The sequence below is a fragment of the Nicotiana tabacum genome, chromosome 13 (genome assembly GCF_000715075.1).
Source record: "Nicotiana tabacum cultivar K326 chromosome 13, ASM71507v2, whole genome shotgun sequence".
NCBI lineage: Eukaryota > Viridiplantae > Streptophyta > Magnoliopsida > Solanales > Solanaceae > Nicotiana > Nicotiana tabacum.
The window spans coordinates 1,172,266-1,197,721 of NC_134092.1; the positions used below are offsets into that span (position 1 = coordinate 1,172,266).

A 25,456-nucleotide genomic window follows, 5' to 3' on the forward strand; every position below is an offset into this window, starting at 1 on the left:
TCCGCCCCTGATAGGAAGACTCCCACCAAAAATTTTGTGTCTTAGAATAAGGGCATATATATATATGTTTACCCCAAAAAATATATGTAATTCTAAGGGTATGTGGTATAACTTGACACAAATCATAAAAGGAAGTAGAAATATCAAATCTTGACTGTAAAGAATGAAAAATAAGCAAAGTTAAAAAGAGGATGATTTATGAATAAGCAAGATGAAATAATGTATGAAGCTCAAAAGGATAATCTTTCAATATGAGAAAGTGTCAATAGTATTTTAGTTATGGTGTATGAATGACTTGATGATCTCCCCTTTACAAAGATAATAGACATCTCTCTTATAGTGGAGGAATTTTACTTTAGATATAATTAAAAATACATAGTGAAAAATCCATGATGATTCAGCTTTTTCTTAATTTTTGCCGAGATTCTCTCCCTTAGTGCGGTTGTAACGACTCTTGTCTATGAGCTCGGTATTGACTCGAGCTCAATATTGACTTGAGCTCGATTTTGATTCGGGGCCTAGTATTGATTCGAGCTCAGTATTGGTCGGCTCTTAATATCGATAACGTCGCTTCGCATCATAGTTCGATTTGGATTCGAGTTCGATAATGACTTCAAGCTCGATATTGATCGGTCCCTGAAACTCGAAGCTCGGTAACCTGGCTTCGGATCTTATCCCGATATTATGAAGATGCTCTTCGATCCATTATGTTCCAATCTCGACCAATCATACGAAGGCCGAAGTCAGTTTTTACCGTACACAGATAGTCCCCTCATTTCTCGGGAAGGATGTGGCGAGAAACGACGTGATTTTCCAACGGCACTATTAGATATACACTAGCGTCTGCATCAAGCCAGACTATGACGTACGTGATAGATGTCCCGTCGGTCCAGTTTAGCAAGGTATTTAATGCATGTCAGACGATGGTCGGCCACTGCTGATATTGAACTGTCATTGCTCAACCTATAAATAGCACCCTCTTTTCACCATTTATCACATCTCAAATTTCCAAATTTTCTAAGTCCTTTCTTGCATCTTTTGAGTTCTTTTGTAAGTCTGTGATTTTTACTGCAAAATCTTTCTTTTGGGATTTTCACTGCAAAATCTTTCTTTAAAATACCACATCTTTGCCATCTCCTTCTATTTTCGATCTTTAAATCCAAAATGGCGAAAATATCAAAAACCGTTTCTCAAAAAGAAAAAACTTCTTCTTCACAGCATGCCGCCGACAAAACACCGGTGAAGCCATGGCTTGAGGAGTGTGTTCCCGGGACGTGTATTCTTACCTCCAATTTTAAGATCGATAAAGGCTCGTCGGTTCCTGATCGATGCGAGCTAGTATCAAGGTGTATGTGCTCGATAACCGAGGGGCATCTTGAACAGATAAAGAAAGATTGCAACTGGGAGAAAAAAGAAGTGATAATCCTGGCTCCTGAATAATTCACGTGAAAGGGTTTTTAAGTGTGTATACTTACCATTTCGCGTTAGGCCCTCTCGATCCTGTTATCATCGATTTTTGTCGTCAATACCAAATAACCCTAGGCTAAATCCATCCTTTTTTTTGGCGGATTGTTATTCTGATCCGTTTCTTTGTGAACAAAATCGAGGGGATGCCTTTCACCCTCGACCACCTCATTAGATTGTACATCACCCGCCTCTTTTGAGGCGGGTTAATAAAACTTCAGCGTCGGGCTATCAAGGTGTTGTTCTCGAGCATAGACAAGGACAAGGATCGAGGCTGGATGGGCAGGTTTGATCGAGAAAAGACTTCGGACCTACTTTTGGCCGAAAAAATGCCATTTCCCGTGGAATGGAACATGAAGTGTAAGTGTAATTCTGTTGTTATCTCCTATTGTTTTCCCCTTCGTTTCTTTCTCGCTGATATCCCTTTTTCTGATGCAGTGGTTCCTTGGATGCCTGGTGCAGTCCTGACCTTAAGAGCTGGGTACGGGACCTGGCTTCGACCTCTACATACGCCGAGTGCTCATGGCGTGATTTTTCAAATGGCCGATGGGAGGCCAAAAATCCTGGTAAGCCTCTTTCTCATGTCTTTGATAGTTCGAACGAAATGTTTTTCATATACTTAATCAATTTTCTTGTATGTAGGCCTGGGAAAAGTTGCGGTTTTAAGGCCCCCGTCTGGCAAGAAAGAGGCTTCGCCCCTGTTTCAAAACCGGCAAAAGACAATAAGAGAAAAATGGCCTCTACTTCTGAAGATCCAAAATCGAAGATGAGGACGACTCTTAAGCCGAGGAAGAATACCATCTTTTTGACCGAAGAATCAGTTCGGCGTCTAAGGGATGAAGACGAGGAAGAAGAAGAAGAAGAAAATGAAGGGTCCGTACTAGTGGCCCGAGTGAAGAAAATCATCGATGCCCCAAAGGCAGCTAGATCAATAGTGGTTTATGAGGCTACACCTCGAACTGGGGGGGATATTGGAGAAGGGTTCGGTAAAAGTTCCCGAGTTGCTGGAGGTCGAGAATGCCTCCCACCGAAGTCAACAGACGGTGGATATATCTAAATGGGCCGGTCCTGAACCTCTCAGAACCGAAGAAAACTCCCCAAGTGACTCACTTGGGGCAATAGTAATCGGAGACTCGCCTACTCTCCCTGTTTTTTTTGAAGGGGCGATTTGGGAAGCCCAAGATTTGGGGACCCTTGGGGTAGACGGGTCTCATGAAGGAGAGGACACTATTTCGTAATTTGTTTACCGGTATCGAGGATGTTGCCGACCCTAGTGATGCATCGGGTCTTTTTCACGAAGTGTAGCAGGCTCTGAATCGGGTAAGCCTTAACTTACTTCGTTGGTATTATCTTCATGTTTGTTTTTCTTTTTTAACTTCATTTCTTCTTTCTTCGTAGGCCGCAGCGGTTCATCGAGAAGCAAGTTCTTGGTATCGAGCCGATTTGCATCGGTACGAGGCCGACCTCCAACGGGTCACGGAGGAGAGGAACGCCCTAAAACTCATCTTCGGGAAAAGGGGAGAGGAAATCAAGGACCTCCGAGCTGAGTTGGCCAAGGCTCACCAAGATCAAATCGAGCAAGTAATGATAATATTAAAAATCCATGGGCTCGATACTGGAACGGTAGCTAATATTTCGGTCTCACAGCTGCAGTAGAAGCTTGAGGTGATCGGGAAGCTCCGTGAGGAGGTTGATGTGATAAAGGCGGAGTCCTTGGAGTGGAAAGAAGGTATGAACCGCCTTGCTGCAGAGAAAGAGGCTGCTCGAGCCCAATTATTATCGGCCAGAGGTCAACTTCAAGGCCTGAAGGATAAAAACTCGGTTCAAGCAAGAAAAATAGAGGATCTCGAGGCTCGGTTGGCTTCTGAACTTGCCAAGGCCAAAAAACAAAGCATGATGCAGATGCATTTGTGGCCGTTTATCGGGCCGATGCTGAAGCCCCCAGGTACAAGCGAGAGAGGAAATCGAGACCACTAAAACTCGAGCATATTAGGTTGCTGAACTTGCCAAATGCCAATCTCGGGGGGAAACCATCGAGGAGATCCACGCTCAAGGCTTCGATCTTACCGAAGAGATAAAAAAGTCTAAAGAGCTTGAAGCTGATGCTGGAGACTTAGCTTTCGATGATGATGATGACGATGATGATGATGGGAGAAAGAGTGGGTCTGAGAGTGGGGAGGAGCCTGATGGAGAAGAGACTGCCCCCGGAGATAATTAGGGTTTTTCCCATTTTGATTTTTTGTGTAGGGTCCTGATCGGACATTGTAAATACTCTCATATATATATAAAGATCTTTTCCTTTCCCGACTTGTCTCTGTTTTATTTTCTTCCTTGTGAAGATTTTGTTTCATTCATGCCTTATGAAAGTTTTCATAAGTTCGAGGCTTTAGGCAATTTGATCGAATTCGGACCTTGTATTCTTAATAACCAAGTGAGTTCTTACTCGAACTCGGAGTAAGAGTAGCCCTTAGGCTTTATGGTCGGGTGAGTGCTTTGCTCGAACTCGGAATAATTGTTAGACCTTAGGCTTTATTGGTCGAGTGAGTGCTTTGCTCGAACTCGAAGTAAGGTAGCCCTTAGGCTTAATAGTCAAATGAGTGATTGCTCGAACTCGAAATAAGGTAGTATGTAGGCTTTATGGTCGAGTGAGTGCTTTGCTCGAACTTGAAATAATTGTTAGCCCTTAGGCTTAGTAGTCGAGTGAGTGCTTTGCTCGAACTCGAAGTAAGGTAGACCTTAGGCTTAATAGTCGAATGAGTGATTTCTCGAACTCGAAATAAGGTAACCCGTAGGCTTTATGGTCGAGTGAGTGCTTTGCTCGAACTCGGAATAATTGTTAGCCCTTAGGATTTATTGGTCGAGTGAGTGCTTTCCTCGAACTCGAAGTAAGGTAGCCCTTAGGCTTAATAGTCGAATGAGTGATTGCTCGAACTCGAAATAAGGTAGTATGTAGGCTTTATGGTCGAGTGAGTGCTTTGCTCGAACTCAGAATAATTGTTAGCCCTTAGGCTTAGTAATCGAGTGAGTGCTTTTCTCGAACTCGAAGTAAGGTAGCCCTTAGGATTAATAGTCGAATGAGTGATTTCCCGAACTCGAAATAAGGTAGCCCATAGGCTTTATGGCCGAGTGAGTGATTGCTCGAACTCGAAGTAAAGTAGCTCGTAGGATTTATAGTCGACTGAGTGAATGCTCAAACTCGAAGTAAAGTAGCCCGCAGGCTTTATAGTCGAGTGAGTGATTACTCGAACTCGAAGTAATGTAGCATGTAGGCTTTATAGTCGAGTGAGTGATTGCTCGAACTAGAAGTAATGTATCATGTAGGCTTTATGATCGAGTTAGTGATTGCTCGAACTCGAGGTAATGTTGCCCGTAGGCTTTATAGTCGAGTGAGTGATTGTTCGAACTCAAAGTAAAGTAGCCCGTAGGCTTTATTGAGCTTGATCTCATCGATATTTTAGTTGGCAGTCCCCGATTTATGGGGTAAGTTTTTCAAACTCCTTCGGTCGTGGTCACCTCTTAAGCCTGTTTGGATCATGAAGTAGAACGAACTTTCCAAAATATGATATATCGGTAAAGAAGAAGTTTCTCTTTATAAGTCATTATACATGTGTTCGTGTTTTTTTCCATGGTTCGAGTAAAACTATGCGGGCATGATTCGTTTTTACCATTTGGCCCTTACACTTTTCCCTATCGAGACCCTGTTTGACATGAAGTAACTTTCTTGCATCGAACTTGATTTATTCGATGATAATGCCCCCCAGTATTCAAGGTTGATTGTAAAGAGGCGTTGGATACTGTTGAATTGTACTAAGTTAGCACGATCAATGGTTTCCTCATTAAAAACATTGTCGAAAACCCCATTTGGGACAAAAATCGGTCTAAGGGAAAGAGAGTGCAACACGTGCTTTCAGGCCTAAGGCTTCGTGTTGAATAATCCATCTCTGTTCCTGGTCATACTCCTAAAAGGATTACTTTCAAAATATAAACGAGCATGGGAGGGTCGTACCTTAGCAGTATTATCGTTTTAGGTGCGACACATTCCAATTGCTTGGTAGTTGTTCACCGTTTACAACACCGAGCTTGTAGGATCCTTTACCGACGATTGTGAGTACCAGATACGGTCCTTCCCAGTTCGGACCGAGTTTTCCTTCATTTTGATTTCGGGTGTTAAGGGTGACTTTCCTTAGCACTAAGTCCCCGATTTTAAAATGGCGAAGATTGGTTCTTCGATTATAGTATCTTTCGATCTGCTATTCTTGGGCAGCCAATCGGACAAGAGAGGCTTCTCGTTTTTCATCCAATAATTCAAGGCTAGTATTCATAGCCTCGTGATTTGACTCTTCTTTTGTATGTCGAAACCTGGCACTGGGTTCCTCGACTTCGACTGGAATCAAGGCTTCGGAGCCATATACTAAGGAGAACGGGGTTGCCCCCATACTGGACTTTGATGTTGTTCGATAAGCCCAAAGGACTTCGGGTTGAATTTCTCTCCATTTCCCTTTAGCGTCGTTCAACCTTTTCTTTAAGTTTTGAATGATAGTCTTGTTCGTCGATTCGACTTGTCCATTACCACTAGGGTGATACGACATTGATAATATCCTTTTTATTTTGTGGTCTTTGAGGAATTTTGTCACTTTGCTGCCTATAAATTATTTTCTATTGTCACACACTATTTCGGCGGGTATCCCAAATTGACATACGATGTGATCCCAGATGAAGTCTATAATCTCTTTCTCTCTCACTTTCTTGAACGCCTGTGCGTCAACCCATTTAGAGAATTAGTCAGTCATAAATAAAATAAACTTAGATTTACTTGGGGCCGATGGCAGAGGGTCAACAATATTCATCCCCCATTTTATGAATGGCCCTGAATGAAGTTGTTCTCCGAGATGATGGATCATCGGTGCAAACCTTTGACATTTATCACATTTTCAAACAAACTCGGTGTTTTTTCCATGCTATCCCAGTAGTATCGTGCTTTAATGATTTTGTGAATCAGTGATTCGGCGCCGGAGTGGTTCCCATAGGTGCCCTTATGGACCTCTCGTAAAACATAATTGGTGTCCCCTGGTCCCAAGCATACTACCAATGGTCCATCGAATGTCCTTCTGTATAATGTTCCATCTTCAGCCAATGTGAATCGAGCAGCTTTGGTTTGTAAGGCCCTCGACTCTTTAGGGTCCGATGGGAGCTTTCCATTCTTCAAGTATTCAATGTATTTATTCCTCTAATCCCATGTTAAACTTGTAGAGTTTATCTCGGCATGACCTTCCTCGATTACGGATCCCAAGAGTTGAACGATAGTCCCCGAGCTGATCTCATCTTCCTCGACCGATGACCCCACATTTGCAAATGCATCGGCCTCACTGTTTTGTTCTCGAGGCACATATTGTAAAGTTCATTCCTTGAAACGGTGCAAAGTTACCTGCAGTTTGTCCAAATACCTTTGCATTATATCCTCTCGAACTTCAAAGGTTTTGTTTACTTGGTTCACCACCAGTAAAGAGTCACACTTGGCTTCAATGGCTTCTGCTCCCAAGCATTTAGCTAGTTCGAGACCTGCAATCATGGCCTCGTACTCGGCCTCATTGTTAGTCAACCTAGAAGTTTTGATAGATTTCCTAATAGTGCTACCCGTGGGTGGTTTTAAAACGATGCCTAGCCCGGACCCCTTCACATTCGAAGCACTATCTGTGAAGAGGGTCCAAACCCCCGATGATGTACCCGATTTTAACAAGAGTTCCTTTTCAACTTCGGATACGAGGGCTGGCATGAAATCGGTCATGAAGTCCGCTAAAATTTGAGACTTGATGGCCGTCAGGGGTTGATATTCGATATCGTACCCACTGAGTTCGACGTCCCATTTGGCCAATTGGCCCGATAGTTCGGGCTTGTGCAAAATATTACAAAGCGGGTAAATGGTTAATACGCATATGGGGTGACATTGAAAGTATGGTCTTAACTTTCTAGAGGCGCTTATTAGTGCAAGTGCCAATTTCTCTAAGTGTGGATATCTAGTTTCTGCTTCTCCTAAGGTTCTACTTACATAATAAACGGGAAATTGTGTACCTTGATCTTCTCGAACTAGGACACCACTTACCGTGATTTTCGATACTACCAAGTACAAGTAAAGTTTCTCATCTGCCTTTGGAGTATGAAGAAGTGGTGGGCTCGATAGGTGTCACTTCAATTCCTCTAATTTCTGTTGGCATTCCGGGGTCCAGGCGAAATTGTTCTTCTTTTTTAGTAGAGAGAAAAATCTATGGCTTCGATCCGGCGACCTCAAAATGAATCGGCCTAAGGCAGCTATCCGTCCAGTTAACTTCTGCACGGCTTTTACATTGTCCACGATGGTGATGTATTCGATGACCTTGATTTTATCGGGGTTGATCTCGATCCCCCGATTCGATACCATGAAGCCAAGGAACTTGCCCGAACTGACCCCGAAAGCACATTTCTCGGGGTTGAGCTTCATGTTGTATTTTCTTAAAATCTCGAACGTCTCCTGCAAATGAGCCAAATGGTCCTCTGCGCGCAGGGACTTAACTAGCATGTCATCAATATAAACATCCATTGATTTACCTATTTGTTCTTCGAATATTTTATTTACTAGGTGTTGGTAAGTAGCTCCTGTATTTTTTCACCCGAAGGGCATTACATTATAATAATATGTTCATACTTGGTGATAAATGAAGTCTTTGCTCGGTCCTCCAGGTTCATTTGGATTTGATTGTACCCGGAATAGGCATCGAGAAAAGTAAGGATCTCGTGGCCAGCCATGGCATCGATCATGCGATCGATGTTAGGCAGTGGAAAAGAATCTTTGGGGCACGCCTTGTTTAAATCCTTATAATCTACACTCATTCTAAGTTTGTTCCCCTTTTTAGGGACTACAACTATATTGGCTAACTATTCGAGATATTTCACCTCCCAAATGGACCCTATTTTGAGAAGTTTAGTTACCTCGTCCTTTACAAATGCGTGCTTTACCTCGGACTAGGTTATTCTCTCTTGCTTTACCGGTTTGAACCTAGGGTCCAGACTTAGCCGATGCGTTGTTATCTCCGGTGAGATCCCTGTCATGTCTAAATGGGACCAAGAAAAATAATCTATGTTATCAATAAGAAATTAATTAAGCTTTTTCCTGAGTTCGGAGGTTAATCTCGTTCCCAGGTATACCTTTCGCTTGGCAGATACTCGATCAATATAACCTGTTCCAACTCTTCGACCGTTGATTTGGTGGTGTCGGAATCTTCGGGAACAATAAACATTCGAGGGGTCAGAAAATTCTCCTCATCTTCTTCTATCCTCTGCTTCCCCGATTCGGTCGAGACTGGTGGATGTGATTGCTATTTGACTTCTTGTTTACTTTTGATGCTCGACCTTTTCGAGGTTGATAGTGTCAATATCGGTGTTATCTCATCGACTGCAAACATTTCCTTTGCAGCATGCTGCTCCCCATATATTGTTTTTACACCGTCCGATGTCGGGAATTTCATCACTTGGTGGAGAGTCGAAGGAACTGCCCTCATGTTGTGGATCCAAAGCCTTCCGAGCAGGGCATTGTACCTCATGTCGCCCTCGATTACGTGGAACTTGGTATCTTGAATGGTTTTAGCTACGTTCACCGGTAGAATAATCTACCATTTAGTTGTTTCACTAGCCATATTGAAGCCATTTAAGACTCGAGCTGCGGGCACGATTTGATTTTGTAAGCCGAGCTGCTCCACGACCCTCGATCGAATAATATTCACAGACCTACCTGGATTCACTAAAACACGCTTAACTTGAACTTTATTTAATAAGATAGAAATTACCAGAGCGTCGTTGTGGGGCTGAGAAATGCCTTCTGTTTCGTCGTTGTTGAATGATAAAGTACCTTCGGGCACATAATCTCGGGTTCATTTTTCCCTAGTGATTAGTATCTTAGTGCATTTGAATATGGGTCCATGTGGAATATCGACCCCACCGACGATCATATGAATGACATGTTGAGGTTCCTCCTGTTCATTTTTCCTGTTAGCGTCCCTTTCTCTGAAATGATTCTTGGCTCGATCGCTGAGGAACTCTCGAAGGTGGCCCTCATTGAATAGTCGGGCTACCTCCTCCCTTAATTGTCAGCAATCATCGGTCTTGTAACCATGCGTGCCATGATACTTGCACATCAAATTTGGGTTTTTTTGGGAAGGATCGATTTGTATGGGTTTGTACCACCTAGTATCTTTGATCCTTCCGATTGCCGATATAATCCCCGATGCATAGATGCTAAAGTTATATTCCGATAACCGAGGTGCCTCTATGGGATCGACATACTTGTCAAAATCACTTTTGCTCACAAGTCCCCGAGAATTCTGTCCTCGATCACTTCTTCAATTGTTCCGTGTGGAATTGTGTCCTAAACTATTGTTCCTTCAATTTGCGATATATGGTTGATATCGGTCTCTGTTCGACCTTGGCTCTCTATCGATATCCCTCTAGTATTTAACTACCGACCTGTTTGGATGTACTGAACCGTAAGGGGATCCTAATTGGTCGTCCTCAACCTTGATCTTCGATTGATATTGATTGTGCATATTTTCCCAAGTTACAGCTGGATACTCGATCAAATTTTGTTTCAATTGATGTGATGCTATCAAACTCCGCTCGTTCAACCCTTGGGTGAAATCTTGAATGGCCCAATCATCTGTGACCGATGGCAACTCCATGCGTTCCATTTGAAATCGGTACACGAACTCCCTCAACATTTCATTATCCCTTTGCCTTACCTTGAAAAGGTCCGATTTTCTCATTGCGGCCTTTATGGCCCCGGCGTGTGCCTTTACGAAAGAATCTGCTAACATGGCAAATGAGTCGATGGAATTTGGTGGCAGGTTGTGATACCAAATCATCGCTCCCTTCGAGAGGCTCTCTAAATTTTTTCAACAACACAGATTCGATTTCATCATCTTCTAAATCGTTACCCTTGATGGCACATGTGTAAGAGGTGACATGTTCATTGGGGTCGGTCGTTCCATTATATTTAGGAATCTCGGGCATACGAAATTTTTTGGGGATCGGTTTTGGAGTTGAACTAGAGGGAAAATGCTTTTGCACGAATATTTTGGAATCCAACCCTTTTAACACTGGTGGTGCCCCCGGGATCTGATCGACCCTGGAGTTATATATTTCCATTTTTTTATTGTTTGCTTCGATCCATTTTGTGAGTTCCTCGAGTATCTTAGAAATTTCGGGATTAGTCTGTGGGTGATTTCTCGGGGTGGATTGGGCTCCGGTCTGCTCGGTACCTGGGTTTGACTCTGCAACTGAGCTATCACTACCTGTTGAGCTTGTAACATTCCGAAAATCATATGCAAGCTGATTTCGTTTTCCTCAACGTTATGGGTGTCTCGAGCTGCAGATCGAGTACCACCATGAATGCTATTTTCAGGTTCAGAACGTTAGTTTGCCTCAATGGCCACATGCGAATTAACGTCTAATGGTACTTCGACTCAGTTTCAACTGCAACGACAAGCGGCCTTTCGGCCCTAGGCGTCAAGTTGTTGTTCTCACCTTGAAGGCCAGCTTCGTTATCGATAGGTAAGGCCATTAATTGAGAGTTCGTCACTGCAAATCCGAAATTAAAGACGCTTCCAAAAGCAAGCGTAAAATGGTGTGTGTTGCAGATTCGTATCAAATAACCACTGTTATCATTGGCCCCACGGTGGGCGCCAAATTGTTTATCCGAAAAAATGAATAGAGTTGAATTTGTATGTAGTTCTAAGGTTATGTGGTATAACTTGACACAAATCGTACAGGGAAGTTAAAATATCAAATCTTGACTGTAAAGAATGAAAAATAAGCAAAGTTGAAAGGAGAAGGATTTGTGAATAAGCAAGATGAAATAATATATGAAGCTCAAAAAGATAATCTTTCAATATGAGAATGTGTCAATAGTATTTTAGTTACACTGTATGAATGACTTGATGATCCCCCCTTTACAGAGATAATAACCATTCATCTTATAGTGGAGGGATCCTACTTTAGATATAATTAAAAATACATAGTGGAGAACCCATGATGAATAAGCTTTTTCCTAATTTTCGCCGAGATTCTCTCCCTTAGTACGGCTGTAACGGCTTTTGTCTATGAGCTCGGTATTGACTCGAGCTCGATTTTGATTCGGGGCCCGGTATTGATTCTGGCTCAGTATTAGTCGGTCTCTGACTCTTAAGCTCGATAACGTCGCTTCGCATCATAGTTTGATTTGAATTCGAGCTCAATAATAATTTCGAACTCGATTTTGATCGGTCCCTGAAATTCGAAACTCGGTAACCTGACTTCGGATCTCATCCCGATATTATGAAGACGCTCTTCAATCCATTATGTTCTAATCTCGACCAGTCATACGAAGGCCGAAGTCGATTTTTAGCGTAAACAATATATATATATATATATATATATATATATATATATATATATATATATATATGAGTTGAATTGCTAATGACATGTGTAGTAATATTTTACCCTTCATTGAAATGTTGCTAAGTTGTCTTGTGACTTTGTGTGATTGGTATTTGAATTCATATCCAAAATGAATAAGAGGGAATGTGAGGAGCATCTGGTCAAAGTGATTTGACAAAAAAACCAACTCATTTCAGTTTATTCCCTAAAATACTCCTTCCAGCTCAATATTTTTGCCTGGCATTCACAGGGTTATGTTTGCCTTTTCAGTCATTCCGCCGCAATTTTGTCCAAACATGGGCCCATCAAACTTCCATTCCATGTGTATAATGTGGTTCTCAAGGGTATAATAGAACGTGGGTCCCACCTAAACTTTTCATCAATTGTTGCAACCGTGTGTTGAGCAACAAATTAATAATCTTTAGAAGACAAAAAAGAAAAATGGATTTATTGGAAGACAACATGACAAGAGGGAGTCCAAGTGAAATCCTTTTGTATGGTTTAATTAAGGTGCTCACTTCCTATTGTCTGGGTCAACAGTAGCCACCTTACTCTTTGACATAATTATAAAAGATTAACACATAATTTATTTAAGGGTGGAACTTAACAACATTTTAAACATAGATTTTTCTTTGATATTAACATATATGATTATGTAGTCGAGAAAGGATCGAAAAAGATAATAGTATTAGTAAAGGAAGATTTTGTCAACAAGGATTGTGGTGGATCGGAGTAGTATACTCGTTTATCTTTAACTAAATGTCTCGGGTTCAAACCCTGTATATGACGTCATCATCCTTATTAGGGAGTGTTTCACCCCATAATATGTAGAGGCCAAGCTAGAATTTGAAATTTATGGGATATTTAATGAATTTTTTAAGATAAATATATGGATTGGACTAATTAAAGTGACTGGGTTCGGCCGAACCCATACTCCGCCCTGATAACCTATATCATTGGTTGTTTGTCGTCCTGTTTCATTTTCATAAAAGCCATGCTCTTAGTTTGACAAATCAAAGTTTATTGTTTGCTAATGTGTTTTTGTTCCGGTAATAGAATAGTGGGAATAGGCTGGGTTAGTTAAATTTATTACTCTCGTCATATTCGGATCTATCTCCTTTTATTTTACTTTATTTCCTCGTTGCTTCTCCTCTCTTTGTTTGCTTGTTTGATGCATTTGTTTGGATGAGCACTTTCCGGGACGTTAAGTTAGTTTTTTTTTTTGCCTGATTATATTGACCTTCGATGATTGTTGGGGGTATGGGAGCGGGAAAGACCGTCTCATTAGTGATTAAATTTACTTACATGCTTTAGAATCGCTCGGTCTAATAAAATGAAAAGTTGAAAACAATACATGAACATGAATTGAAAATTTCTTTTATTTAGTTATTGCTTATTTTATTTACTTTATTTTATTATATTAATCGCTAGTAGCATGTTTAGGCCGATTACACTTTGGTAGACGATTTTTAGGATTTTTGTTTGATTCCAGGCGAGATGCCGTCCCCTTTAATTCATTCAGGGGAATGCCCCGTAGACTCTGCAAATATTTTGTTCAGGGAAAATACCCCGTAGCACATGTAAATAGAAGTAGAGGCTGATGATATTCTGGAAACATAGTATAGAATTTCGTACTTTTGTTTTACTTTTATTTTCCTTTATTTAGGTATGGGCGACCTCAAACCTTCCTTTTACTAATACTATTATCTTTTTCGATCTTTTCTCGACTACATATATGTTAATATCAAAGAAAAATCTATGTTTAAGATGTTGTTGAGTTCCATCCTTAAATAAATTATGTGTTAATCTTTTATAATTATGTCAAAGAGTGAGGTGGCTACTGTTGACCCGGACAATAGGAAGTGAGCACCTTAATTAAACCCTACAAAAGGACTATTATCTCTCTCTCTCTCTCTCTCTCTCTCTCTCTCTCTCTCTATATATATATATATATATATATATATATATATATATATATATATATATATATATATATATATATAAAGAATTATAACAACGATTAGACATGTCTTTCTGTTTGTTTAAAAGAGCATGACACAAAGTAGCGCGCAGTCAAAAGTGTGTTCATTTGTCTGTGCTATATATGTTCCTTTGAACTGACGAGTAGAAATACGAACACAAAGTAAAGGAGAAAAATTGGGAGACGATTCTTGAAAAAAAACAACATAATAATTTTCCAAAAGAAGCAATAGTCGGTCTGCGAAATGTTACAAGTTGAAGTTAAATCCTAATTTTGGATATGAACTCAAATACCGAACAAAAAGTCACAAGACTTTTCACTAGTGTAATTTTACAGCGAAGTGGTGTCGTCATGCATCAAACTACTTGTACTAATTTCACGGGGTATTTGCTACTTACCACCAACACATATAACTTTGTCCATCAAGTCCTAGATAAATAAGAACAAGTTGTCTTTTATATTTGCCTCCGCTAAAATTTGAACCCGAAACCTCATAGTTCTAATTTCTAAATCTACTTAATTGATCACTAGGTTACAGCCAATTTAGCGACCTTTTGCCTATTGAAATAAGAAAACTATAATTTAAAAGCTCATACTACTTTGAAACCAAGACTAACCTTTTGAGGGATATTAGCCTAACCAAGGACTATAAATATATCCCTCACGTCCCTCATTCTTATCCATGCACTACTGCAGAAAGCTAGCATTTCTGTACACAGATTGATCATCTTTTTTTCCAGTTTATTGAAATAAACTAAAGATATGAGTTCAGAGAGTGGAAATTTCAACTCAGTAGTTTTGTCAAAGCTAGCTACTAATGAAGAACATGGCGAAAATTCGCCATATTTTGATGGATGGAAAGCATACGATAACGATCCTTTCCACCTTGTGAAAAATCCTAATGGTGTTATTCAAATGGGTCTTGCTGAAAATCAGGTTTAGTGTTTTATAATTTCTTAGTTTTTTTATCTGCTATAGTATTAATTATTTATATGAAGAAGATGATAGAAAATTCTACTAATTTTGTTTTTGTGGGCAGCTTTGTTTTGACTTGATAGAAGAGTGGATTATGAGAAATCCAAAAGCTTCCATTTGTACAACTGAAGGGATCAAATATTTTAGGACCATTGCTAACTTTCAAGATTATCATGGCTTGCCTGAATTCAGAAAAGTAAGTATCACTCTTTATTGCATATATATATATATATATATGAACACATTTTATGTCTTTATATACTGTGATTCTAGTTGTTGTGTCTGGCTGTCTTATTTTCATTATTGCTATGCTTATGCTTTATTGAGTCGAGGGTCTATTGGAAACAGTCTCTCTATTTTCACGCGATAGGGGCAAGGTTTGCGTACACACTATCCTCTTAGACCCCACTATATGAGATTACACGGGTTTTTTGTTGTTGTTGTTGTTGTTGTTGTTGTTGTTATATGTCTTTATTGTATATATGAACACACTATATATATTGGAACATATAAATAATTATTCCTGCTAACATTTTAGTAGACAGTATACATCACATCTTTAGAGGTGTAGCTCTTCTCCGGACCGGCGATGAACATGGATGCCGTGTGTATCGGTCTGCCCTTTGTACAAATAATTATTCTTGACATGCACCTCAAACTTATAATTTATTTCAGGCAATTGCCAAGTTTATGGAAAAAATAAGAAGGGCAGAGTTAAGTTTGATGCAGAGCGTATAGTAATGGCTGGTGGAGCTACTGGAGCTAATGAGAATCTCATATCATGTTTGGCTAATGAAGGAGATGCAATTTTAGTCCCCTCACCTTATTACCCTGGGTATGTATACATACATTGGCTAATATATATATTGACAACATATAAAAAAAATTATATTAATAAATTTTAGTATGTTATAGTAGTAGTAGATAAATTGTCTTATTTTTAAATTAGTTTAATTTAAATTTTTCATTTTACCTTTAATGCTATTTTTGTAATTGCGTAAATCTAATGGCATGTTTCAGATTACAAGTTTCAAAAGTTTTTTTTCTTCTTAAAGTTGGTATTTAAGAACCCCGCGCATAGCGAAAGTTTAGTGTACAAGACTGCCTTTTAAAAATGGTGTTTAGTCAAACTATAATTGAAATTAAGTCATGTAAATAGAGACGGAGGGGGATTATATTTGTATAAAAAATAATTAAATAGACTTGAGATACGTAATGGTCAAGTCTAATTGACTTTCAAAATTAATGATACATAGTCAAAAAGTTCAAGGCAACAAGCTAAGCAGTGCAGAGGTCAAGATTGTTGCCACTGTTTTTATTTCTTTTCTCCTTTAAACTCCTCTTTTCGACAATTTAATAATCATAGAATTATGCATATACGGGTTCGAGCTGTGGAATCAGCCACTAATACTTATATTTGGTTAGGTTGCCTACATTACATTCTTTTTAGGTTGCGGGCATTCCCTAAACCCTGCATGAACGTGAGACGCTTTGTGCTTCGGGCCGCCTTTTTTAGACTTGTGCATGTTGAAGCAATAAAATATATTGGCATGGCATGTACTAATATTTTCTTAGTCATTCTCCTTGAAGAATAACTTATTTTAAAAATTGTTTAAATGCAGATTCAATAGGGACCTAAGTTGGAGAACTAGGGTACAACTCCTCCCAATTCCTTGCAATAGCTCCAACAATTTCAAGATTACAACAGAAGCTGTCAAAGAAGCATATGAAAAAGCCCAACAATCAAATACCAAAATCAAAGGCTTAATCTTAACCAACCCTTCAAATCCATTAGGCACAACTTTAGACAAAGACACATTAAAAAATCTCTTAACCTTCACAAACAAACACAACATCCACCTTGTTAGCGACGAAATTTATGCAGCCACTGTCTATGATTCTCCAGAATTTGTCAGCATTGCTGAAATTATGGATGACGAAATGGATAAAATGGATCAGTGTTTTAATAAAGATTTGGTTCATATTGTCAATAGTCTTTCAAAAGACATGGGATTTCCAGGATTCAGAGTTGGAATTATTTATTCTTTTAACGATGTTGTGGTAAGTCGTGCTAGAAAAATGTCGAGTTTCGGTCTAGTGTCAACTCAGACACAACATTTACTAGCTACAATGTTGTCTGACGATGAATTCGTCGACAAATTTCTCGTTGAAAGTTCAAAGAGGTTGCGAAAAAGGCACAAAAAATTCACAACAGGACTTGAAGAAGTTGGAATAAATTGCTTAAAAGGAAATGCTGGACTTTACTGTTGGATGGATTTAAGACCACTGTTAAAAAAACCAACATTTGATTCTGAGATGGCATTATGGAAACTGATTATAAATGATGCGAAGCTTAATGTTTCACCTGGATCTTCTTTTAACTGTCCTGAGCCAGGTTGGTTTCGGGTTTGTTTCGCGAATATTGATGATCAAACGGTGGAGATTGCACTTGGAAAAATTCAAGTTTTAGTGGAAAATGGAGTGGAGAAGAAGCAACCATGGAAAAGGAACAATCTCGTGCTAAGGCCATCTCCAACCTTTATACTCAAAATGTCATCGAAATGGGAGACAACTTACTCCAACCATTCCTCCATTTTTTCTTCAAAAAAGAGAATATTCTTTTTTATATTTTTCTCTCTCTTCTATATTATATTATTATCTTTCATTTCAATTTTATTTTTTAATTTTCATTAAATAAATTCCATCTTTTATTTTCATTAGTTTGTAATTTCTATTAAAACAATTCCATAAAATTTAAATGAGATGTTGCACGTGATTTCACACCATCACAACGACCAAGTGGGGTGAAGAGAGCAAAAATGAAGAGAAAACCACAACAATCATTTGCTTCATTCACTCAGTACTATAATAATTTTGGTGTACCTGAAAAAGACATGTCTCGCTACTAAATTATTATGTTATGTAACATAGTTTCAATTTTAATGTATTTTAATTTAATGTATTTTCAATTTTAATGTATTTTCAATTTTAATGTATTTCAATTTAATGTGTTTTCAATTTTAATGTTTTTCCAATTTTAATGTATTTTCAATTTTCGCAACATCAAATATTTTATATTTGTACCTTTCATTTTTTGTAATGATTATATCTTTTTCATACAATTATAACTCATAATAAAATTAACTACCAATTTTACATAAAAAAATAGATGCACGATAATTAATTTTTTAAAATTATATGTCAAAGTTAAGATAAAAAATTAATTAGGTAAATATATTATATAAATATAATTAAGTATATATAAAAGATAAATTAAAAGATTAAATAATAAAAATAATAATATTTTAATGGGGAATAGTAAATGGTAAGATGAATAGTGTGTCCCCAAATTTGGGGAGACACTATTCACTCCCCATTTTGGGGACAAAAATGGGGGATTTTGAGGATAAGGTTAGAGTTGCTCTAAATTTGTCGAATAAAAAGTACGATGATATTGAGAGTATCATTTTAATACTTATTCTTTGAGACAGTTATAACGCTTATTGTCTCAGCTTATTCTTTGAGAAGAAGAAGAGGAAGAGGAATATGAAATTGTAGTAAGATGATATTGGGAGTATTCTTTTGTAATCAATACTTATAAGATATTATGATACTAATATGTTGTGTTTGTTTAAGAGAGAGTCTAGTAGGCTTTTCAAGGTGTGTAAAATGAGAGGGAAAATTTATATTAAGCCTTTAATAAATAATAGACGAAAGTATATAGTTGGTACCAAGCTTATAGCCAGTGTTTACACCAAACTATTGAATGAATAATATGTATTTCTATACACATTTTTATTTCTCCCTGAACCGTGATTAAATGATGCATATTCTTACTCTAATTTTAAACTAAGGTTGAATTGCTACCTAGTGCGAGTAAATATTTAAAAAAAAAAATTTAAATCTTTATTGCAAATATGAAAATATTCAGGGCATTAACACCAAAACTACCCAGAGTGCACTTTCAATATGGATTTATCAAACAACATAACTGAAAACTGCTAAGAAACAATTGCTGAAGTTGCTTTCTTGCTTTTCTCTCCCCTGCCTTCTACCTTTCCCTTTTGAATCCCTACTTTATCAGTTGTAGGTGAAAATACAATTACAGTTAAAAAATAAAATAAAATAAAATAAAATAAAATAAGATAAAGAAAATAAAATATCTTCAGATTGAGACGCGAATATCTCGTTCTCTTTAAGGAGATTCAGGCCCACTGCAGGAAAGTCTTCACTGGTCTAGCAGTAATCCTCTTGAGTTATCTCCCCCAGGATACAACAATCAGATCACGTCGTATGACTCAAACAAAAAGTGATATAATATTTATTTCCTCCATGAGTTAAAATTTCTCCAAGTTCACAAATATCAATGTGAACTTATTCTAACAATTTAGTTTTTCTTTCAACTTGAAAATGAGGCCTTGTAGTTATTTTAGCTTTACTACAAGCCTCATATTTTTTAAAATTCTTTTTAATTATTGGAATTAATCCTAAACTACTCATGATTCCCACATAACGATTAATAATATGGCACAAACGAGCATGCCAAATATTAGTAGAAGAAAGCATATAAACAGGACTAGAAGAAGTTTTTATCATCTCAACATTCAACTTGAACATCCCATCACATGTTACCCCTTACCCACAAAAATACCCTTTTTCACTACATATTGATCGCTCTCAATAATTTGTTTTAAACTTGCCTTGTTAAAAAGAAAACTAGTCATCAATTTTTTTCTCATTGAAGCAGTATAAAATACGTCTTTCAACGTTAATACTTTTCCTGAAGTAAACTTCAACTCGACCTCTCCCTTTCCAAGTACCTGGGTTGTGTGAGAATCACCAAGCATGATGGTTTTGGGTTCCTCAAATGGAGTATACACTTTAAACCAATCTCTATCATAGCAAACATGACGGTTTGCTCCAGAATCAGCCCACCATCCATCAATATTTTCTACCATGTTAATATCTGTTATCACCGCCACAAGTGGCTCTTCGGTAACGTTTGCCTGTGGTGTAGGATCACGTTTCCGAAATTTGCAAAATCGAGCAATATGCACACTCTTGCCACAGACAAAGCATGGTTTCATAATTTGAACTTGTTGATTCTGTGCTTGGTTGTTTGCACCATTATTCTTTTTGGGAGGTCTACCATAATTTTTCTTAAAAGTCTTTTTCTTCGGCTTCAAAGAAGTATTTTTGTGAGTTTGAGGAGTAATATTATTTGAAGTAATTAAATTTACCTTTGTTGTGACAGGTTGTAGAGTGCTCTCTTCCGATTGTATAAGTGCATCTTGGCCTCTTGCCTCTTCTTTCATGAGAATCCGCATTATCAACGTCTCAAGTGAAGTTTTTTTTTATTTGTGGCGCATAGTTTTTTGAAATTCCCTCCATGAAGGTGGTAGTTTATCTATTATACCACAAACAATAAGATTGTCTCCAATTTTAATATCCTCGAACCGGAGCTCTCCAACGATCATTATGAAGTCTTGAGCTTGGTCTACTACATATTTGTTGTCCACCATTTGAAAACGAAAAAATCTACTAACAGCATATTTTTTCACACCTGCCTCGTCGGTATCATACTTAATCTACAATGCTTTCCAAATTTTTTTTGCAGTAGAGTAAGTTCTATCATAATAATCATACAATTATCAGATAGACAATTAAAAAGATAATACCGACACTTGTATGAATCATCGTTGTATTTTTTATTTTTTTCTTGAAAGGCAATTAGGTCATCATCATTCATGAAGGAGTTGTCTACTTTGCTTGGATTCTTCTTAGTTAAAACATAAGAAACATTGAGAAGACTCAAATAAAAAAGTACTTTACCCTTCCATCTCTTGAAATGAGTACCGTTGAAACAGAATGGCTTGTTTAGATCTCTCATTTTGATATCCGCGGATTTTTCAACTGTAGCTATAATGAATCTCCTTAAAATTGTTGGTGAAAATATAATTACAGTTGAAAAATAAAATGAAGAAAATAAAATATCTCCAGGCTGAGGCGCGGATATCTCGCTCTATTTAAGAAGATTCAAGCCCACTGCAGCAAAGTCTTCACTGATCCAGCAGTAATCTTCTTGACTTGTCTCCCCCAGGATACAACAGCCCGATCACGTCGTATGACTCGAACAAACTCTGGACAAGTTGTTGGGTCCAAAACTCTACCAAGATGAACAGCTTCCTTCAACAAAAAATAAAAACTCTCTTCTTCTTCTTTTTTCACAACTTTAACCTCACTTTTTGAAACACTCTACAATTATTATTTTCATCACACATTAGGGAAGAATGATTTCTATTTATAGGTATAGGAATTCTTACTTGAATTAAATTGGAAGAAAGTGGGTAATAAGTTATGAAATCATGAAGAACATGTGATAATTAGTGTGTAATTAGTGGTAGAACATAGGAGAAGAGTTACAAAAGAGTTATGGTCATTTTCTACATCATGCGTGAGTAGTGGGAGTTATATCCATTTTCTACATCACTTAGTGTGAGTTATGGCATATGTTATTTTAATATTAAAATGCTAAAATACTAACACCTCCTCAAAAGAAGAGATTGAGTTTCTTCTTTTAGAACTATTCAATCAAAATGGTAAAATAACTAGATTGCTAAAATTTAACCCCTAAACACTGTATAAAAAATGGATTCTCTAAATCTTTGATGGAAACTTTACAGGTGGTAATCTAGAAGCTCCTGCAATACAGCTAACATCTCCTTGAGACTGAGAACTACTTAATTTCATGTCTTACTTGTATCTCTTGAAGGATGGTGCTCTCTCATTTTTGTCCTGCTGAGAAAATAACCAAATAAACTTCACTGGTGTAGCACTAATCGTTTTAAAACAGTTTCATAAAGATATAATCAAGTAGATACTTCAAACAATCATGGAATAATAGAGTTGCAGCAACACTGCTACTATAACTTCGATTGTGCTTTCATTTGCGAGTTGTGTCATGTATGTAAGATACATGTCATGGAAGAAGTTAAGTTTGCTTATCAAATGTAAAAGATATATGCTTAGCAAATGTGTTAGAGAAAACAAGATCATTGAAATAACAAACTATACATTACCTTTACCAGGTAAAATTAACACAGGAGGGAACTAGGAAAAATAGAACTAAACCGATCACTTTCACTAGTATCATCAAAATCCCATTCCATAGACAAGTGAAGAATATTACTCCATCAACAAGTAGATACATAAGAGCTAGCCCTTTTGCAAGAAAAAAAAAACTCATCACTAAACTAATCCCCATAGCATAGAAAAGGTTGCCCATCTGTAACGTTATTACCCACCAACGGTCACATAAACCCTCTCTTTGGAGTATTCAATTTGTATTACATTTGTCCTTTACCTTTTACATTTGTCCTTCATTTAGTACTCTATATGATGAAATAAATCATTGACTAGTGGACAAAAAATAATAATCTTTCATATTATCCACTAAAATGAACTTTCAAGAAATTGGTCATAAGATTCATATTATCCACTTTAAAAATAAATAAACAATGAAGTTAACTTTTACAGAGTCAAATTGGGTACTCCCAAAGTATGATAGATTAAGAATTCTCCCAAAATTGATCATATTCAAGAGACATAGATAATATGAATATCCATATTATCAGTCAGTTAACCCATTTTTTATTCATATTAGTTACTGATCGAATCGGATATTTTATCTGTTTTTGTATTATTCGTTTTCAACCCGCCCATGTCTAATCCGACCTGCCCGTTTATCACCCCTAATCATTAGGGCTGGACATATATCGGGTATAACTGATAGCCCGAACCGATAACATGCTATTGGGTTATCGATATCGGGTTATTGGGTAAATAGTTCGATAATGGTTTAATGTTATTTGACTATTAGGTTATCAGTTCGGGTCTCGGTTTACCCAATTTTATTAACGGTTTGACTGATAGCCCAATAAGCTTTAACAAAATTATAATCGTACCCACTAAGTATATAAAGCCACTTTATGGCTTCATTCTCTCATGCTCTCAATTCTCTCGACAATTACTCTTCATCTTCAGACATTGATCCTTAGAGTAAGTTTTAAACTTTTCTGAATGTCTCATCTTAATTCTTCAGTTAAGATATTTATTTTTTAACTTTAAAGAACTAATTGCTCAGATCTTCAGTTTTCCTGTATGTTTCTTTTGTTGCATTGATTCTTTAGCAATTTACATTATTATGATTTTATTTTTTTCTGTGTATTATGCCCGCCCGCATTGAGATAGTTAATAAGATAAGATTGTTGAATGTCTTATTTCTTACTCCTACTAATTTATAACTTTGAAAATTGAGATCATTCATTGAGATTTTCGAATGAAAGAAAGTTTTTTTTTCTAAAGGTGAAATTTAATCCCTCTTTTCTTAAGAGCAAAAATTCAATTCTTTTTTCTTGACAATATGATCACAATTTCTATAATAAAAATATAAAAATTTTGGATGTTTTTTATTCTTAACCGAACCGATAAGGATTGATAACCGACTAATCGAAACCGATAACTAATTTCTTATCGGTTCGATTATCAATTTAATATATTTATAAACCGATAACCGATAACATTCAAAAACGAACATGTCTATGTCCGCATCATGACTTTGAAGATTCATGTGGGACGGTAGCTACCGGAATAGGCCCCTTCCTCAAAATTCATTTCACGTTGCTATTAAAAATTGAAGTCACCGGCCTAAACAATTTTCATGAATTTGGAAAACTTTATGGGATCAATAATTTGTGACCAAAAGCTTAGATACTACCTTAACCAATTATTTTTTTAAAAAATATTAATTCTGGGACGTGTTGCAAAGCGAGACAATTTCGAAATGTTCGAGAGTTGACCATGAGAGATTAAAATTAAGACAATTGTCATGCTAGTTTTACGTCTGAACTATTTGACTTTATCCGTTCATTTTTAATTGTCTACTTTTAACTTTGAACTCGTTCTAAAAATATGAAGTATATATTTTACTATTTTACCTATAATAATGATAATATTTCAAAAAAAATAAAAAATAATTTGGGAATAATTAGCTAATGATAAAGGTAAAACAGGAAAAAAAAATATCTTTCTCTTAATTTGCTAAAATGAATATCTAAAAATAAAAATAAATCTTTAACATGTGCAAGTAAAAATGAACCAAGGGAGTATGTCTTATGGCTGAGTTAATTTACCTAGGAAATGGTCCAAAATTGCTATGTGAATATGCAAAATGGTCAAACTTTGTCCCCTATTGTAAGTTTGAGTCAAATGAATCCAAGTCATTAGCTAAAGCCTAAAGAGCTCATATATGCCCTTATTCTAAGACGCAACATTGCTGGGTTCTAATTAAACTTCAAATATTGTTATTAGCACGGGCTCATCGAGTTTTACTTCTGGAATTTGAAATTACATAACAATGGCTATTTTTCAATTACAAGACTAAAAAATGACTAGCGTGCATTGTGGGTCTTGCACGATACATATTCGAATTAATCGAGTCCGAAAGCAAGTACCGAGACCGGGTATAAAATAAAATAAAAAGAACGAGTCTATTCTATTTTTTCATCTGGTCTTTGATACCCGCTTGGGGACCTTTTTGACTTTTGGAATAGCAAATTCCGTAGGAACATTTGCATGCGCTGAGAGTCTAATCTTTTACATTCTTTACCCAAATAGCCGGTTATATTAATTGTTTTACTTTTTCTAGACATATAAATAGATTATACATTAATTATATATAATTGTACACATACAATACATAAATTATGCATATTTTATACATTCATCGACTATTTTTAGTTTAAGTTATTGGGTGGACGGCTATTTGGTTAAATCTTCTTTTTTTACCTACGTTCATACTATTGGTAGATCTTTTACTGGGACTTTATCTCCTAAAAATTTCTCGTCCTTTTTGGGGCTGTACTTAGTAAGTACTAAAAAGTAATAAGAGGATAAAGAATGGATTCCTTTTTAAATGAATTCCTTTTAGTCATAAAAGGTAAATTTAAAAAGCTGCCATCAAAATTATTCCAGAAATCTACATAGTTAAATTTAAATAGAGTTTAAAAATAATATTAATGGGTAATTATCATTTCCCTAGGAAATCTTAAACCTTCTATTTCAACAATGTGATACATGGAAGTAAAGCTTAAACACACTCCTAATATTTTTACCACATTTACACTTGTAACTATAATCAGACCTCTCTATAATAGTATTCCTATATAATTAACAATATTTTACTATTAAAACCAAGCTTTTTCGGAAGCAATTTTCATGTTATGTTATAATATATGTTTTATATAACAACACTTCGTTATAACATCCAAAAATATTCGAAACAAACGAGTCTGTTATAGAAAGGTTTGACTGTATTACTTAAATCAAAAGTGAAGACAGGTGAAAGATGTTACATTCCAATTTCCAAGTACGTTGTATGCGAGTTCCTTTGACTCAATAAATTTCACGGTATGATCCTTGGGTTAAGTCATATTGAGCCAAAAAGAAAATGCGCGTACCATAAAAATTTATATTTATTTTATATGTCAATTTACTTTCTCCTTTTCAACATGAAATTGGAATAAAATTTAATAT

At 36.9% G+C, this 25,456-nt stretch overlaps 1 pseudogene; it reads left to right on the top strand.

The window, feature by feature from the left end:
- The first annotated feature begins 12,028 nt into the window (after positions 1-12,028).
- On the top strand, positions 12,029-17,557 carry LOC107764851 (1-aminocyclopropane-1-carboxylate synthase-like; annotated as a pseudogene).
- The last annotated feature ends 7,899 nt before the right edge of the window (positions 17,558-25,456 follow it).